Genomic DNA, 19,124 nt, shown 5'->3' on the forward strand with positions numbered 1-19,124 from the left:
TCGAAATATGAAGTGCATAATATAAATTGTGACATCATATCGTTACTATCTAAAAAGACTATGATTTCTGATCCATTGGTGCAGTTGCCTATGGTTCTATGAAAGATACAGGTTACTTTGTGCTCGTCAATAAATATTTTGAAAGTTCGTGCCAAAACTTTAATCAAAGCAAGGATATAATCGTGCAAAGCCTGGAATTTGCATAGCGATTAGGCTCTGCAAATTCATATGATTCATATCATATTTGCAAAAGAAACTAAAAACAACATATTTGGCTTGCATTATTTTTCTTTCACTTGCATCTTATTACAAAATTCATGTCTTGAAAATCAAATGGAAATGCTATAAGGTACACCTTTTCCGGTAACACCAGGTCCAGAAAATGGTTTGAGCAGTTCATAAGGCACAACTCCAGCTCCATTTCTGTTCATTAAATTGCTATCAGCATTTCTACCATCAATAATCCCTTCAAGTTCCTTTAACCTACCAGAAAATTTCTCGAACGCCGCATTAATCACAGGATCCTCTGCCCAGTAAGGTTCTATTTTCTCTCCAAGATATTCTTCATCTGGAGAATGATTAGATAAAACATTTAAAATTGCCATGACTTTTGTTGCCTGCATTTGTGATGGGAAGCATTTTAATAGTGCATCCTCAGGTCTTTTCAAGAAATTCTCCCATTCTTCATCAGTTGGATCCTCAGTTGGCATTTTTGCTCTAGCAGTTGTTGGCCTATTTGGAAAGTAGCCTACATATGCAATATCACTGTCAATATTCTATGATTTATAAATACAATAAGTAGAAAATGGAACTTCCATTTTTAAGAAATTTGGAGAAAGTGGATGGGAGGATTACAATGACAATGTAAAGATTTTTATACTATAAGTGTAGTTTTAACTTATGATAGTAGATTGTTATCATTTTTATCAGTTTACTCGTAGAGATTTAATTGTAATTGTCTTATAAATGGCTGATTGTGTAATGTCTTTCACATCACGAGTACATAGAACTTAAACTTGTTTTAAAACGAATTTAACCTCTATACACCGATAGTGTATAAAAACCTTTACACTATCTGTGTCAACTAAAAGATAACTACAAGTAAATATCCACAAAAGCTGAGATTTTTAACTTGAAAAATAAGGAGGGGGGTACCTGCATAGCTGTATTGGCCAAAGTTTACTGCTGCATGGTGTCCAGAAGTTACCCAAACTATTGTTGTGATAATTCCAATTAAGTCATCTGGGGTTTTTAGTTCTGGCCACCACGGCTCGTCTTTCTTGTCGCCATGGCCGACATTTTTTATCTCTGTCCACCAAACTTGGAGTTCTGTATCGGATTCTATGAGTTCGGTTTCTGTGTAGTAGTGGTTGACATAATCTGTTACCCATTGTTTAAGGGTATCCCATAGTACTAAACCATCATTTGCAAAAGGGTAATCTTCTATTGTTAGTTTCAAACCATATGGTGCATTTGGATCTTTCACAGCCATTCCCCTGTTAAAGTTTGCACAAATAACATGTTATGTGGAAGGTTAAAATGGAACACTCTGTATTCTTAGTGTAAATAATTTTTATACTATCAGATCATTGAAAATATAACGGCATGTAATTCTCCATAATAAGTGGGATCAGTAACATGAAAAATTAGATAGGTATAACTTGCTACGACAAGTTAAAATATACTGATAGTGAATTACCTGCTAATGAGGTCTTCTGGGAGTGCCTGTCGATCAAATCGCCATTCAAGATCATAAGCAACAGAGCTTAACTCCACGGCGTATTTGCCAGGGAAAAATGAACTCTCAATAACGCCATTGGCATTAATAAGAGCTTCTCTAGCTAAGGCATTTATCTCCATTGTGTATCTGAAGTGAGGATGCAATAATCTGTATATTGGATGCATTGCACTAAGTTGCCTATTTGTTGCTATGATGTATGGCTCTGTAGCACAATGAGTTCTTAGCCTGCGAAAACCAATTTCAAAGTATTAATATTCCGATAATGGATTTTAGCTTATAAGTATTTTTGGTTGTTGAAGGCATAATTAAATATATAAAAGTGTGTTCTCTCTAACATCTTAAGCTTTTAGATGAGATGATCATACATTTTAATATGGTATCAAAGCAGGCAGAGGTTCTGGGTTCGAATCTCATCGCCACCCAATATCAAAAAAAGAATTCACGTGTTTGGCTCATAAACAAGAATCAAGCCCTCACGTGAGGGGCGTGTTGAAGACATAATTAAATAAATAAAAGTGTATTCTCTCTAACAGTTTAAGCTTTAAGATGAGATGGTCACATATTTTAACATTGGTATTTACCAAACACGTAGATAAACTAAAAAATATTTATAAGCTGGTTAGATATGATTATAAGCTTATCTAAGTACCCTCCAAATGAAAAGTGATATATGAAGCAATGTTGATCTGACTCTTCAAAAATACTCGCAGATACGTGTCAGATCCTCCAAAAGTAGTGCATTTTGGAGGATCCGACACGAACGCGGCAATATTTTCGAAGAGTTCGAGCAACGTAGATAAGAAGTAAGTTGGTAAAATGCATGTCATCACTTACCAGTGGCTAACAAGCTGGTGATAGCCAGAGTCTTGAGCAAGAACATGAGCTTTAGCCAACTTCCATAGCCAAGAACCAGTGGCATGCCAAGTAGGGCAATATACTTGTTTCCATTGAGGTTTATCATATACTGGTGGCCTTGTTAATTCAATGGCCAAAGGTCTCAATGTTCCATCTGGTGTCAAGAAAAACAAAATTCTTGATCCATATACCACTCTTCCTTTGAGTTCATTCACTTTGTTCACATATGGTAACAACAAATCATGATAATCTAGGATAAACAACTTCTTTTGTTTAACTGCCTGCAATTTATGTATAATATCAAGAATTAATTAAGGCAGAAGGAAGACTATGTACATATCATATATGTATAATTAAGCATGTAAAGGCATAGACTTTACAATGGATTATTTGCACTATATGGCCTTTTTTGAGACCACTATTTAAATTATGTCCCCTTGTAAGTTCAATGGACTAAATATCACCTTTAAAAGTAGTTCGATGAATCTTTTTTTTTTCCAGACAAATTTAGTCCACTTAGAAATTTGATTTTTTTTTTGGGGGGGGGGGGGGGGGGAGGAGAATAATTTAAAGATTAGCCTCAAAAACGCCATGTGTGCAAATAAAGCGATCCAACCGTTGGGTAGAAATGACACCAAGTAGTCATTCTAAAGAGCTGATATTTGGGAATTAGCCAATATGTCCTGAATTTTAATTTTAATTTTCAGTTTAATTTTTCGGGACACAAATGCCCTGAATTGTCCTAAAAATAAGATTTTTACTTCAAATTTTCAGGACAAAATAAACGCTGGCTAATTACTAAATAGGAGCCCTAAGAATGACTGTTTGTGCACTACCCCCAAACGTTGGCTAGCAGAAACTATAAACAATGTGTTTTTTCTCATAATTATTTTTTTTAAAAAACAATAATTTGTTTATACCTCTTCAACAGTCATGAATCCTCCAATTTCTAGCTCAATTAGCTCTTTTGTGATGGCCGATTCAGGAGGTCCATATATCTCAGGGTCTAGCTTGCTCTTCAATGGCCATTCCTGGAATTTTCATGAACTATTTTTAGTTCTGTGTTTTCTAACAATAATTTGATCTTTAAACCATAATGTATGCCTTGATTTATAAACGACCTATTTAACGAGCAATAATCTTTCTTTTACAAGAAAAAAGAAAGATTGATCAGCACTGAAACAATAATTAAGTAATATTATAAAATGAAATAAAAATAACTAATTAAGGGAATCATACCGTAACCAAGCGTATACTATATGGGTTCAAACCAGCTAAGGTTTGACGAGCAAATTCCACGTCTCTAAACCAAGAAAATTTGTCCCCTGCAATAACGTTGAAAATATATAACTTAGATTTTTACAAGAAATTTACTAAAGGTGCAATAATATTACTTCTTCTGTTTTTTTTCCTCAACATACCGTGCACTTATTTTGACAGTTCCACTAAAATGATGCAAATTAAGCTATATCTATCCAAAAAATATGGCCCTATATTCGTGTCGAATTATCCAAATAAGTTATGCATTTTTGGAAGATATGTATCGATGTGACGTCATTTTGAAGGATCCAATCAACATAAGTTTTCGATATAATATTTTGATTTATGAATTTTTGATGGATCCGAGCAATACTAGGGACTTACTTTGAAGCAATTCAGGGGTTTCAAAGAGCAAGACATCTTTTTGGGTATCAGAAATGGCCTTAATGAGCCTTGGTATGATATTCAACGGGCTACTTTTATCGTTAAGGGGTGGAAGTCTGACTCCGGCGTTGAACGGTGAATCAATGGCCGGAAAATGTGGAAATCCGACGTCCGGATCGACGGCTACGGACTCCAACGCCGGCACCACCGCGTGCAGAACGGAGAAAAGTGTGTTGCCTGAGAATGTTAAGCTCTTCACTTCTGAGAATGCTTCATCTCTTGGTACATATACAAAGGCACTCCTTGATTCAGATAATGGATCTGCAATGCAACCACAAAAACGAGTACTATAAAATTCAATTCGAGTTAAAACATTGGAAACTGTAGAATTTTTATACTATCAAATCAAGAAATAAAACTTTATAAATAGAGTTATATTGACAGTGTAAAAAATTTGTCAATTATAAGATAATTACATGTATTTATATGATAAGCACTAAGTGATACAACAACAACAACCTAATATAATCTCACTAATGGGGTCCGAGGAGGGTAGTCTGTACGCAAATCTTACCCCTACCCTGGGGGTAGAGAGGATGTTTCTAATAGACCCTCAGCTCCCTTCCTCCTAGAACTCCCCACCTTGCTCTTGGGTGACTCGAACTCACAACTTCTTGGTTGGAAGTGGAAGGTGTTCACCACTAGAGCAACCCACTAAGTGATAGTCTAGTAAAAATAATAACTAACTTGCTATTTCATATTACACTACACTATTACATAAAAAAAAATTGCATTACCAATATTGTATATAACTTAAATCTTGACCCTTTTTTCTATAACAAGCAGTTTGATAACATGCAAATAATGGTAACATGTTATGTTATAGTAGGTAAAACTACATAGAGTGGAAATATAAATTACATGGTTAATGTATATAATTAATTAGATTCAAGCCAAGTTTAACTTCTATAAACTTAATAGAACTTTAATTTTACATTATCATATCACTAAAATATAACTATGAATAACTGTCCATAATAAATAAATTTAGGATAATATGACAATAATTAGTTACAACAAAAAAAAATAACATAGTATTATAAAAATTATTTACACTACTATGGTATATAAGCTAAGCCTATTTAGAAATAGTATATACTCTTTTTGTCCTAATTTCGGTTACATACTTTCCTTTTTAGTTAGTCCTAACAAGAATAACACATTACTATATTTAGTAATAATTCAATTTTACGCTTTCGTTTTATTTTTAATGTGATGCTTTATAGCCTAAAATCTTTTATAACTTTTTATACCATAAGTTTTAAAAGTATTTTTTTCATTCTTAAATTTTAAATTAAGTCAAACTACTTCATATAAATTGAAACATCGGAGTACCTTTCTCGCTTCGTGGGCGACCGGTTAAGGGAAGTCTTTGCCACCAAGTACAGGTCTTTTAGTATCATCACTAGCATCGGTATCTCCAATATCATTGTATACATCTTAATCATATACTCTCTCGAATTGTTTACGTTGTCCAAATCCATCACCTCTCATTAATACAAGTTCTCTTTCTCTTAATCTCTTAATTGCACTTGGTGTTTGAGATGGTAGATATGACTGTCAATACGGCAAAAGAAAAAAACATATTAATAAGTCTGGATTGATTCTCATTATGCAGACAATTGAAAGAGGGAATCAAAAAAGATTTTGCAATAAAGAGTACATTGAAAAGAGACAATTATGTTAGTAGAGTTTCAAGAAATTATTGAAATCAAATCGTAATACGCTGAATTTGAAATCTCTTGACTATCAAATCGTCCTACGAAGTAATTTTTTTTTTTTATCCTTGACGTAACTGGTAAAATTGATGTCATGTGATTAGGAGGTCACAAGTTCAAACCCTGTAAACAGCCTCTTGCAAAAATGTAGGGTAAGACTGCTTACTACATATCCTTGTGATCCGGCTTTTTCCCAAACCCCACACATAACAGGATTTTAGTGCATCGGACTGCCCACTTAGTGCACCGGGCTGCCCTGCCGGATAGCGTGTTCGAGATTACTGGTATGTCTAGCCTTTTTTTCTTTTTTCTCGTATGGGTCCTAGGGGTTACCTGTTGCGGAAGCCGAATATATAGAGAGTGATTAAATCACAACTACTATATCTAAAGGTAGCTAATAAATAGTAAATGAGACAATAATAAAATGAACACCAGAAATTAACGAGGTTCGGCAAAATTTGATTTTTGCCTAGTCCTCGGACACAATCAACTCAAATTTATTTCATTCCAAAAATACAAATGAATAATACTACAAGAGAGAAAGAAGATTCAAATGCCTTAGGAGATAAGAAGGCAAGTGAGAGATGTTTACAAATGAACAAAACTCTTGCTATTTATAGAAGAGAAATGACCTTAATAATGTTATGCATGACATCATATTAAGTGTGAACATGCAATGTAAATACATGAAAAATACATCTACCAATTTCTTCCTAAAAGGAGGCTTCAAATGTTCACGCTAGTTCACATTAATCTTGTCAAAATTTAACAAATCTCCACCTTGGCAAGATTTCACTTTTGCAATTTTCTCTTACTGATAAATTTTGATTGTGTCTTCAACTCCAATCTTCAAAGTTCAACAATATTGATCAAGTTCAAACAATGTTAAAACTTGATCGCAGTCACTATTTTTGTTAGCATATCGGCAGGGTTGTCTGTAGTCCGAATTTTCTGCACCATGACTCCACCTTCTTCTATAATATCTCGTACAAAGTGATATCGAACATCAATGTGCTTCGTCCTTGCATGATAAACTTGGTTCTTTGCTAATTGGATAGCACTCTGACTATCACAAAATAGTGTGATATTTTCTTGACCAATACCAAGATCTCTAAGTAACTCTTGAAGCCAAATTGCCTCCTTTACAGCCTCCGTAATTGTCATGTACTCTGCCTCAGTAGTAGACAAAGCAACCGTTGACTGCAAAGTAGACTTCCAACTAACTGGTGCATTTGCAATAGTGAAAACATAACCAGTAGTTGATCTACGCTTGTCCAAATCACCCGCATAATCCGAGTCACAATATCCAACCAGATACTGATTATCTTCCTGCTCAAAAATCAATCCAACATCTACAGTATTACAAATATACCATAGAATCCATTTCACAGCTTGCCAATGCTCCTTTCCTGGATCATGCATATACCTGCTTACAACTCCGATAGCATGTGAAATATCAGGTCTTGTGCAAACCATTGCATACATCAAGCTACCAACGGCATTCGCATATGACACTCTTGACATATACTCTTGTTCAGCTTCATTCTTCGGCGACATAGCAGCACTAAGCTTAAAGTGAGGAGCAAGAGGAGTGCTAACCAACTTCGTGTTCTCATTCATGCCAAATCGATCTATTACTTTCTTCAAGTATTCTTTCTGAGATAGATAGAGTTTCTTTGAATGTCTATCTCTTTTTATCTCCATGCCAAGAATTTTTTTCGCCTCACCTAAATCCTTCATCTCAAACTCCTTTCTTAGTTGAATCTTCAACTTCTCAATTTCCTCTTGATTTTTGGAAGCTATCAACATATCATCAATGTATAGGAGAAAATATATGAAGGATCCATCTTCAAGCTTGCGCAAATACACACAATGATCGTATTTGCTTTTTTTGTACTTCTGCCGTAACATAAACTTATCAAATCGTTTATACCATTGTCTAGAAGATTGTTTCAATCCGTACAACGATTTTTCAAGTTTGCACACCATAGTTTCCTTTTCAGTAACTTTGAATCCTTCTGGCTGAGTCATATAGATTTCCTCTTCTAAGTCTCCATGTAAAAATGCAGTTTTTACATCTAACTGAACTAGTTCCAAATTCAACTGTGCTACCAAAGCCAACAAAACTCTAATGGAGGAGTGTTTCACGACTGGAGAAAATACCTCATTGTAATCAATTCCCTCCTTTTGAGCGTACCCTTTGGCCACCAATCTTGCTTTGTAGCGAACATCTTCTTGGTTAGGAAATCCTTCTTTCTTTGCAAATACCCATTTGCACCCAGTTGCTTTCTTGCCCTTCGGGAGATTGGCCAATTTCCATGTGCAATTCTGATGAAGGGACTGCATTTCTTCATTCATGGCAATCCTCCACTTATCTTCTTCTGAACTTTGGACTGCGTCTTTATAAGTGGTAGGAACACCATCAGCTACAATTGAGGCTGCACAAGCCACCGTCTCTATGAGATGAACATGTTTCTTTATTGTTCTTTTTGGCTTGCTGGTTGCTATTGATTCAAGTTGTTGTTGGGGTTCCTGAGTTGGAATCTCCCCTTCCACTGACTCTTCTTCCAGGGGAAAATCTTCTATTGTTTCCTAGTTTTCTCCCTGTGTTGGGAAAGTTAAATTTCCCTCAAACTCTACCTACTTTGAAGCACCATCAGTTTATTTGACATCTTCAAATGTCACCTTATCTATTATGGCAATTTCATCACATGTAACATCTCTGCTGAATATAACTTTTCTTGTCTCTGGACACCATAATCAGTATCCTTTGACTCCAGAAGTAATCCCCATAAATATAGCTTTCTTTGCCCTCGGATCCAATTTTGACTCTTTCACATGATAATATGCAATTGAGCCAAACACATGTAAAAAATTATAATCTTCAGCAGATTTTCCATACCATTTTTCAAATGGTGTCTTGCCTCCAATAGCGGCAGATGGTAGACGATTAATGAGGTGGCATGCATATGTTATTGCCTCAGCTCAAAATTCTTTGCCCAAGCCAGCATTGGACAACATACATCGAACCTTCTCCAGCAAAGTCCGGTTCATGTGTTCTGCCACTCCATTCTGTTGTGGTGTATTTCTGACGGTGAAATATCTCAAAATGCCATCATCTTCACAAATCTTATTGTAAAGATCATTTTTGTATTCTCCACCATTATCTGTGCGAAGACACTTTATCTTTCTGCCTGTTTGAGTCTCTATCATCGCCTTCCATTTGAGAAAAATTCCCAGCACCTCATCTTTGGTTTTCATAGTATACACCCACACTCTCCGGAAAAAGTCATCAATAAAGGTTACAAAATAGTGTTTCCCACCTAATGAAGGTGTTTTGGAAGCACCCCAAACATCAGAGTGAACATAATCCAAAATACTTTTAGTATTATGGATTGTTGTTCCAAATTTAACCCTTGTTTGTTTCCCCTGGACACAATGCTCACAAAACTCCAAATTGCAAGTCTTTACTCCTTTTAACAATCCTTGATCTGATAAAATCTTTAAGAATTTTCCTCCAGCGTGTCCCAAGCGCATGTGCCATAGCTTGGTTGCTTCTGCCTCCTTGTCATAACTGGATGTCACTGTTGTTGTCCCAATAACTGTACTACCACGGATAGTGATACATGTTATTATTTCGCCGGATTCTCTTCATTACCACTAGTGCACCAGAGCATATTCTCATTACCCCATTTTCTGCAACGACTTTGAGCCCCTTTGACTCTAGGGCTCCTACAGAAATAAGATTTTTCTTCAATTCCGGTACGTATCGAACATCTGTTAATATTCTGATCAATCCATCATGGTTCCTTAATCGGATTGAACCAATACCATATGCGGTAAGAGGATTGTTATTTGCTGTGTGAATAACTCCACATTCTCCTTCTTGAAAATCAACGAACCAGTCCTTATTGGGACACATATGATAGCTACAAGCTGAATCCATCAGCCATATGTCAGATGGTTTGAATGGCTCAGTTGTAACTAGCAAGAAATCAAAGTCGTCACAATCAGCTACATTTGAATCCATGACAGCCTTTCCATTGTTAGGTTTGGCCTTGTTTTTCAACTTTGGACAGTCTTTCTTCCAATGCCCTTTTTCTCGGCAAAAGGCACATTCATTTTTGCTGGGTCTGGATCTTGACTTGGATCTTCCTTTCTTCGTTCTCATATGATTTTGAGAACGACCTCTCACGACCAGTGCTTCTCCTTCTCCACTCTTTTGTTTTTCTCTCTTTCTTTGTTCATAGCTATACAAGACAGAACAAACTTCTTTGAGAGACACTTCATCATTCCCATGAAGTAGAATAGTTTCGAGGTGCTCGTACTCATCGGGAAGTGAACTTAATAACATTAAGGCCATATCTCCATCACTAAAAGTCACGTCCATATTCTGCAAATCTGTCGCCAACTTATTAAAGCTGGTGATATAATCATTCATTGTAGTACCAGAAACATATGTGAAGTGTAACAGTCTTTTTTTCATGTATAGTTTATTTTGACTGTTTTTCTTCAAGAATTTATCCTCCAACGCATTTCACAATTTACTTGCATAAGTTTCTTTTGTGTATGGATACTTCTGTTCTCTTGCGAGATAAGATCGAATGGTACCACAAGCAACGCGGTTGATAATCTTTCAATCTCCTTCTCTGATATTGTCTGGTTTATTTTTTTCTATGGTAATATCTAGCCCTTGTTGAAAAAGGACATCAAGAACCTCAGCTTGCCACATCCCGAAATGTCCTGACCCGTCAAAAATTTTAACTGCAAATTTCGCATTTGACATAATTCTTGTCATAAGCGAAGATGCCAACGACGTATTACTGACACCCGATGTGGACTCTTCATTTTTATTATCTCTCATTTTTTTATAGATACTATTTATTTGCTGACAGTACAGAACACCAAAGTAATTCTTTTCTGATGTGGAAGTTCAGACTATGCTGCAACCACAGAGCATACTAAGATAGAACCTTGGCTCTGATACCAATTGTTGCGGAAGCCGAATATATAGAGAGTGATTAAATCACAACTACTATATCTAAAGGTAGCTAATAAATAGTAAATGAGACAATAATAAAATGAACACCAGAAATTAACGAGGTTCGGTAAAATTTGATTTTTGCCTAGTCCTCGGACACAATCAACTCAAATTTATTTCATTCCAAAAATACAAATGAATAATACTACAAGAGAGAAAGAAGATTCAAATGCCTTAGGAGATAAGAAGGCAAGTGAGAGATGTTTACAAATGAACAAAACTCTTGCTATTTATAGAAGAGAAATGATCTTAATAATGTTATGCATGACATCATATTAAGTGTGAACATGCAATGTAAATACATGAAAAATGCATCTACCAATTTCTTCCTAAAAGGAGGCTTCAAATGTTCACACTAGTTCACATTAATCTTGTCAAAATTCAACATTACCTAAGTGTCGGTAGGCTATTTTTAACGTTAGATAATTAACTGCATGCATGTTGTTGTTTACCCCTTAGCCAAAAGGCATTTTGCTACAAGAAATTTAGTACACAAGACGAGCAGCCTGTGTTTGTAATAATATATGCAATTAATAGGACCACTAGGTCCACTATATATATATATACACGTTTTTGGTACATTTGTCTAGTTTATAAGTGAGATGAAACAAAAACAAAAGTATATATGGAATATTGGAATGGACCACTATAATGTTCTAGCTAAATTAGTATATGTGGTCTTGTACTCAAGGAAGCTTGACGCAACGATAAGATTATTTTTGTGATCAAGAAATTACGGGTTTTTAAGTTGCAAAAATCTCTCGTAAAATTGTGTAAATAAGAGCCAATGTGCTGTAGCTTTTTCCCGATCTAACTCTTTATTCTAAGATAAGATAGTTTTATTGAGTTTTATTAAGGTTATACAATTAAGTCACTAATTATAAATAATTACAAGTATGTTTCTATGCTAAGCATTGAACAGTAACCTGGAAAATATAACTTTAATTCATTCTTGATCATATTCCCGTCCACTATAAAAATCAACCAGCTATTTCTTATTCTTAACGAAGAAATCATGTCTAAGTTATGAAATATATGTCAAAAATAACTCACGTTTTTATATCACCTATTATGGTTCGTGAATCCTTATAGTTAGGCTACAAGTTAGAATTTAAAATTTATGTGTTCTAAATTCTAAGGTAGTGATATAAAGTGTAAGTGTTAGTAAATTGGTTCTGAATTTCATTTTTGTACATATTTTATGTGAATTTCTTAATACATATAGAGTTTGCACAAAAATTACTGGGTTCGGCCGAACCCGTACTTCGACTTCTAGCTCCGTCCATGAGAAAAATCATTACTATTTTTTCAAAAATATAATATGATACATGCAGACCTCTCTATATATAACATCGCTATATAACAATCATTCACTATAAAAGTCAAGTTTTTATGGAACCGATTTTTATGCTATGTTATAATATATGTTCTTTATAATAACATTTCATAATAACAACCAAAAATATCTTAAACAAATAAAGTTGTTATAAAGATGTTTGACTGTAGTAATTATTTTGGGTAAAATAAATAAAGCATAAATGAAGGCGGAATTTTTTGCAAACCTTGTTGGTGAAAAAAATCCTTTTCTCAGGATTATCAAATTTGGAGTGAACCCAAGAATTGCAAGTAATATGAACTATGCCATGGGGAAATCCATCAATTACTATATTCTTGACATACATTTCCTTGTGATGCTCATTTTCTACTAAAATTGCTCCAACCTCCCCAAAGTCTTCAGGAATAACAAAATCAGCCTCATAATGTGTGTCACCATCCACATCTCGTCCACGACGTGCAAACGTCTTAATGCTTGGTTTCTTTATTCCAGTCTCTTTTAAAGATAATAGAGAACAAAATAATTATTAATATTCAAAGAAAAACAATTAACAAAAAGAATAGCAATTAAATACAAGTTGCAAGACGAGTAAACCAATTCAATGAAGTATTACCAAAAAATCTTATTAGCTATGGGCTATTTAGCAACAGATTAACGACGAATTTTGTACCTAATTTTTGCAGTGAAAAAATGAGGAAGAACTTGAACAATTATGAAGCAAGAAATCAGCATAAAAGAAATATTGAATGACTTTTGCATGATTGTGCTTCTTTATTTCTTTTATAAGATAAGGCGGTAAACAAACTTTTAGGTATAAGCTCGTCAAAAATTTAAAAAAAAAAAAAGACAAAAATTTAGCAATAATAATTTTCAGTCGAGGATACTAAAGATATATAACGCCTTAAATTGGTTGTGTAAAAGTTTTCACTAGTAGTTTAAATCACTTATTTGTCAAAGTTATTGAGTTAATTATTTAAATTGTTTTCAATTTTGAAAAAATGATCAAAGTACAGTTTCACTACAAGAAATTAGGGCTACGGTCACATTTATTTGGTGACATTTAAAATAAATGTCAGAAATTAATTACTTTTGTGACGTTTATTAAAAACAGTTGCTAACATATTGACATTTGATAACAAATGTGAGAAAATTATGACATTTTGATTTAAATGTTGCAATATTAATAAGCAATTACCGACAATTACAATTAAAGAAGGAAACTTTAACCTAATGTCTTTCTTTTAAATACGTGAAATGAAACAAATTAGACCCACAACGGCGGCTACGGTGATATAATTCTTCTAGGTCTCCTTCACTCTGCTCCCAGAGTTCTTGCTGGCCTTTGGAATCCTCTGCTAATGGTGCCTTATCAGTCGATTGCTTCTTTTCTGCTTTTGATACCGTCGTAGACAGGAAGGATTGAGAAAGCAAAGTTGCGACTTGGGAGGAGATCGGCTACAGACGATATATTATTTAAAATTAAGATGAGATTTCCTTCTGAAGTTCGATGTCTCCACTGATTCGAATATGAAGTCCCTCGATCTCTCTTTCTCTGCTAATTATTATTCATACATTTTTGTTCATTGATAATCATACAATTAAGTTTAGTTATTTTAAGGTTTTTATAGTGTGTAGCTTTGATGATATTATTTGCTTGCAAAATTGGTGCTTTATTGAAATATTTGCTGCTTTTATGCAGCGCTTTCATATGTTCGTATGATATCTAGTTTGGAGTGCTTAAGGGGAAGGTAAAGATTGTTTTTTTTTTTGGGTTATCTAAGCAAATTTTATTTTGTTTTTGATAAAGCATTAATTAATTTTGTTTGATTTTCCATCTTGCTTTAGAGTAAGGAATTTATTGTCTAACTCTAATTAGTGTAATGAATGTTATCAGGTTTTTCATCTAAAGATACTCAAATGGTTGATTGTTGGCTCATACGTCTATTCCAATGTAAAGATTAATCATTGGCGTCAATTTCTTGGTAGGAGGAATGTGAAAATGAGATAATTCTTTTTTCAATTCTAACACTGATTTCAAATAGGATACAAATATTCAGTGATCTTAATTGGCATTTGGCAAGCTGATTAACAAAGAGTTTTGCTTGATAGTGGAGTTTGGACGAAACTGGCTATGCATGTATCTTTAGTTTTGCCTCTATTTGGTCTTGTTCTAAAAAGCTATATTTTTAAGTTTTCTTTTGTATTTTTTGTTTACTTATATATGATATATCAAGTATGCCTCACTCAAATGAGCTCTGTTTCTCGCAGGGTTACATTTAGATGTATTCTTGGTATGGAGCTCAATTTAGGTGTATGCTAGTTTTGGAGCTCCGTGTTTATTCCTTGTACAGTAAACTTCTGCTAGGTGAATAAAATGTGCTCCTTAACGGTGGTTGCTAAAGTTAGGATTGTTGATTCCAATATCACCAAATTCAATACTCCACCAAACTTTTACCAGAGTTGTTTAACATTTAAATTGTTGTGTATCTCTGTCAAATTCATGATAATATTGTCCTTGATTTCTGTTAAGGTATGTAATTGATTGTTGCAGTCTTTGTAAGTTAGTTTTATTTGTTATATTTTTTGGATTAGGAGATACTTTACTTAGAAAGATAAGTATTGGACTATAATAACATACAACTACTTAAGCGATAGCTGCTATCTTTGATTAAATCCTACTGCATAGTTTATAGAGTTACCCAATATCCTTTCTGTTCTCTTCTAGGGGATTTATTACTTAAAGTTGGAATTCTGCAATAATTAGTGGTATTAGCCATCATTTTGATCATCACCTCAGATAATCCTTTTCTTGCAATTCAGGATATTAACAAATGAGTAGGCACTCAAGCGACTTGGAGAGGAAGCTCCTAAAAGAAAGTAGCAGAAGGAGTGGAAAAAAGAGCTGAAGAAGTGAAGATATCTCTTGTCTCGATATTAGTTTGAATCCAGCAATGTTTAATTGTAAAGGTTTATAGCTATTCACAATTTTATTCTTGTATAGGGATCTTATGTTTGCAAATATTTTTTTTGTTTAAATTCTCTATGGTGAATGACATTTGTAGGTACAATTTGAACTTTGATGGTTATACTTTCCTGTTAATGGAATAAAATTTTTGTTTCTACATTATAGGATGTGTTGCATAAACATCAATGAGTATTTCAATTTTGACATTAAAGGATGTGCTACAGAAGTGTCACTAGTCACTCAAATTTCGCAGACACTTTTAAATGTCATAAACTAAATAAGCTACAAACTATTTATTTACCGACAATATATTAAATGTCAGAAAATTTAATGTGACATTTCAAAAAGAGTCATGAAATAAATGTTGTAAATTATTTACCGACATTAATATAAATGTCGGAAATTTCCCAGACATTGAAATTTACGACATTTGACCTAAGTGTAAAATAAATGTCAGGTAAGTAATTTTATGACATTTATGACACTTAATACGACATTTATTAAATTTCATCGTAGCCCTTATTTCTTGTAGTGTTTGCTTCATTTTTGCACGTTACATTCGTACTTTGGTTTTGAACTGAGTGAATGTGATAGAAGAAGCAAACGAAATAGCATCCACAAATGGCTTATTAAATACTATTTACATGAAAAAAAGTACTACAATTATTTACTTAGTTGGAAAAAAAAGTACAATTATTTACTTCACTATTATAATAGGTTAGACAACATATGCTGATTTGAAATTTGATATGCAGAAGGGTATTTCTTTTATCACTCTATTCCATGTTGTATTGTCTCCTTTTTATTTTTTGTTTTTAAAATAGAATGATATTTTTTAATATTTGAAAATAACTTAACTTTGAACTTCTTATTTTATCCTTAATAATATTATTTTTTTAGTCATAAATCTCATAACATGCTTAAGACGAGAAGATCCATATTTTTTTCTTAATCTCTATACTCAATCAAATAAGTTCATGTAAAATAAAATAGGAGGAGTAAAATTGATTTCCGTTTCAAAAAAACTTTGTGAAAAATATATAGCCGTAGACTCGTATTTTTGATTGAATTTGGCAGTGGAAAAAGAACTTTCTTTTTAAAAAACAAACACCCTTAAACCACTTCCCAAGAAATCAACAAGCTTGTTACAAGATTTCAACAAATAAAAAAATTCATGCATCGGTAAATTACTTATTTCTTTCATATTTTCATTTTATATTCACCACAAATTAATATTAGTTCAAGTAATTGTATGTAGTGTCATTAATTAAGTCTTGGTTTGAAGTTAAACCTAATTTTACATCTGGCAATGCATAGCCCATACTGCCTAATGCATGTCCTTTTTTAAATTTGTGAAACTTATCATCTTTATTACTTTTAAATTCAAATCTTTATTTCTTTTCTTATATAGGAGGATGGGAGGAAATATGTACCGGTTAATTCCAACCATCCACTTTAGTGTCAACGGGCTCAAATATTGAATACTATATACTCCCTCCGTTCCAATTTATGTGAACCTGTTTGATTGGACACGGAGTTTAAGAAAAAATAAAACTTTTGAAATTTGTGGTCCTAAACAATTCAAAAAGGGGCCCAGAGTATTTGTGTGGTTATAAAAACTTCTCATTAAGGGTAGAATTGTAAGTTTAAGCAATTTTGTTTCCAAATTTAGAAATGGGTCATTTTTTTAGAACGGACCAAAAAGGAAATAAGTTCACATAAACTGGAACGGAGGTAGTATATAAATAGAGTTAATACCCTAAAATCTGCCAAAACTATATAAACTTTGTCAGTTGCCTATCTAAACTATCGCATGTCCCCGAAAACTCCTTGAACTATATCTCCTTTCATAATAAAACTCTCTCGCCGCATTCTTACTGGTGTGTATAATACACGCTCCAAATTATTTTTAAAATTTGCCATGTGGCATTCTACGTGGATATTTGTTTGGCTTAATCTAAAAAACATACTTAATTAGGATTTTAATGCTCTTTATTATATCATTGTAAAAAATTACACGATAAAAAAAAGGGGGGGGGGGGGAGGGGGGGCTAGAGTTAAAACTAAGTGGGTAATTGTAAAAAAACATATTTTCTCTTTGCTCTCATCGGAGACTTTGCTCTCATAAGAGAATGGCTACACCTTCTCAGTAGCGATTTTCTCCATTAATCTTGGTTCTAACCTCAATTGCTTTGTCTATTCTAGCTTCTGTTAAAAAATGGGATAAAAACTAGGGGTCTGCTCCTGAATCGGTATAGAAGATTATAGTTTTGACAAGAGAGAGGGAGAGAATTTCAGATAGATTCAATGAAGAAATAGAGAAGAAAGGTGAAAATATGAGGAAGGAAGGTGAAATATAATGAAAAAAGGAGAAAATAAAAAGAAACACTGTCAGGTAGGCCATTTTAATGGTTTTTTGCCGCCTTCACGCGCTCTTTGGCAATTTATTATACACATTGTGCCACATAAGCGACGAAGGGGGTATTATTAAGAAGGGGTTATAGTTCAGGGGGTTTTTAAGGACAAGCGATAGTTTAGGTAGGCAATTGACAAAAGTTGTATAGTTTAGACGGTTTCAATATATTAACACTAAAAAAACACTTAACATATTTACAAGTATTAAGCTTTGAACTCATAATTGCAAAAATACAATAAATTCAGTAATGAGAACATAAAGGGTTGAACCCCATCAAAGTTAAATCCTAGATTCGCCTTAATCGGGGGACACTTTGATTAATTTAGTTCCAACGGGCAGGGTTCTATTGAACCGCAATATCTTTTAAGCAAAGCATAGATATACGTTTTCAAAAGTCCATGAGTTTAACGTTAAAAACTTTAAAGATTGAATTCATCGAGTTTAAACTCTGAATCTGTCCCTCGTTCAACCCTTATACCAGGAAAAAAAATGGAAAAAGAGAACACTTACTAGGATCAAGCTCAGCAGCAACAATCCCCAAAAGGAGTGTTTTACCAAGCAAATCACCAATATCATCAAGTCCCCTTGTTAAAGCTAAGTTAGTGCCTCCAACTGTTTTTTGGACAGTTACCACTGCTTTTGCACTAGTAGATTTCTCAGTAGAACTAAGCACAGCTTTTGTGCTATTTGCAGCATAATGAACCCTAAAATTCTTCTTCGGTTTTTGTCTAAGGTTTTTATTTAAAATATTGATGGGAAAAGAGGCTAAGATTTCTCCTGAAATGAATGGTTTAGTAGTATTCCATGGGATTAGGGTTTTTGTAGATTGTGATGTTTGATGAAGCTGAGGCTTCAACATTCTTTTATTTTCTTTTTCTCTTCTTTGGTTTTTTTGGGAAATAAGGTTCAGAGGATATATGATTTGCTTTGAATTATGCTAAGGGTTCTCTTTATATAGACATGTTTTGCTTAGCTTGGGGTAGTATAGGGTATTTTTCATTTTTTTGTGTGATGTCTTTGGCTTGCAGCTCTAGCTATTGCATGGAAACTAGGGTTACATATTTTTCCAGATGATAAACGTGTAGATATATGTAATGTCTAGTCCCTTTGGAAAATCCGATAAAATTTGAGACGGTACAGAGAAGATTATTATGATCTCTGTGCTGAATTATTTTTTATAAAAGTAACTTGTGTCTATAAATATCAAATTAATCGATTGCAAGGAGTAGTTATATATAGAAAATAAAAAAGTGGATAATCTAGCTTATAAGGAGAAGGACAAGGAAAATTTTACTCTACTACTGTAATGACCCGACTTGTCGTTTTAATAACTTACGTCCCGTACAAC

The 19,124-nt window shown here is 33.7% G+C and overlaps 1 long non-coding RNA gene and 1 pseudogene across 2 annotated transcripts; one reads left to right on the forward strand and one right to left on the reverse strand.

Moving 5' to 3' along the window:
* Positions 1-180: 180 nt before the first annotated feature.
* Positions 181-18,796, reverse strand: LOC107777293 (linoleate 13S-lipoxygenase 2-1, chloroplastic-like; annotated as a pseudogene).
* On the forward strand, positions 12,909-15,522 carry LOC107777292 (uncharacterized). 2 transcript variants are annotated; one of them, XR_012695065.1, is made up of 2 exons: positions 12,909-14,143; positions 14,290-15,522. It is a non-coding gene; the product is annotated as an uncharacterized LOC107777292 (long non-coding RNA). The 2 variants fall into 2 exon arrangements; XR_001646163.2 differs by having other exon boundaries at positions 15,216-15,522.
* Positions 18,797-19,124: the final 328 nt, after the last annotated feature.

The sequence above is a fragment of the Nicotiana tabacum genome, chromosome 9 (assembly GCF_000715075.1).
Source record: "Nicotiana tabacum cultivar K326 chromosome 9, ASM71507v2, whole genome shotgun sequence".
Taxonomy (NCBI): domain Eukaryota; kingdom Viridiplantae; phylum Streptophyta; class Magnoliopsida; order Solanales; family Solanaceae; genus Nicotiana; species Nicotiana tabacum.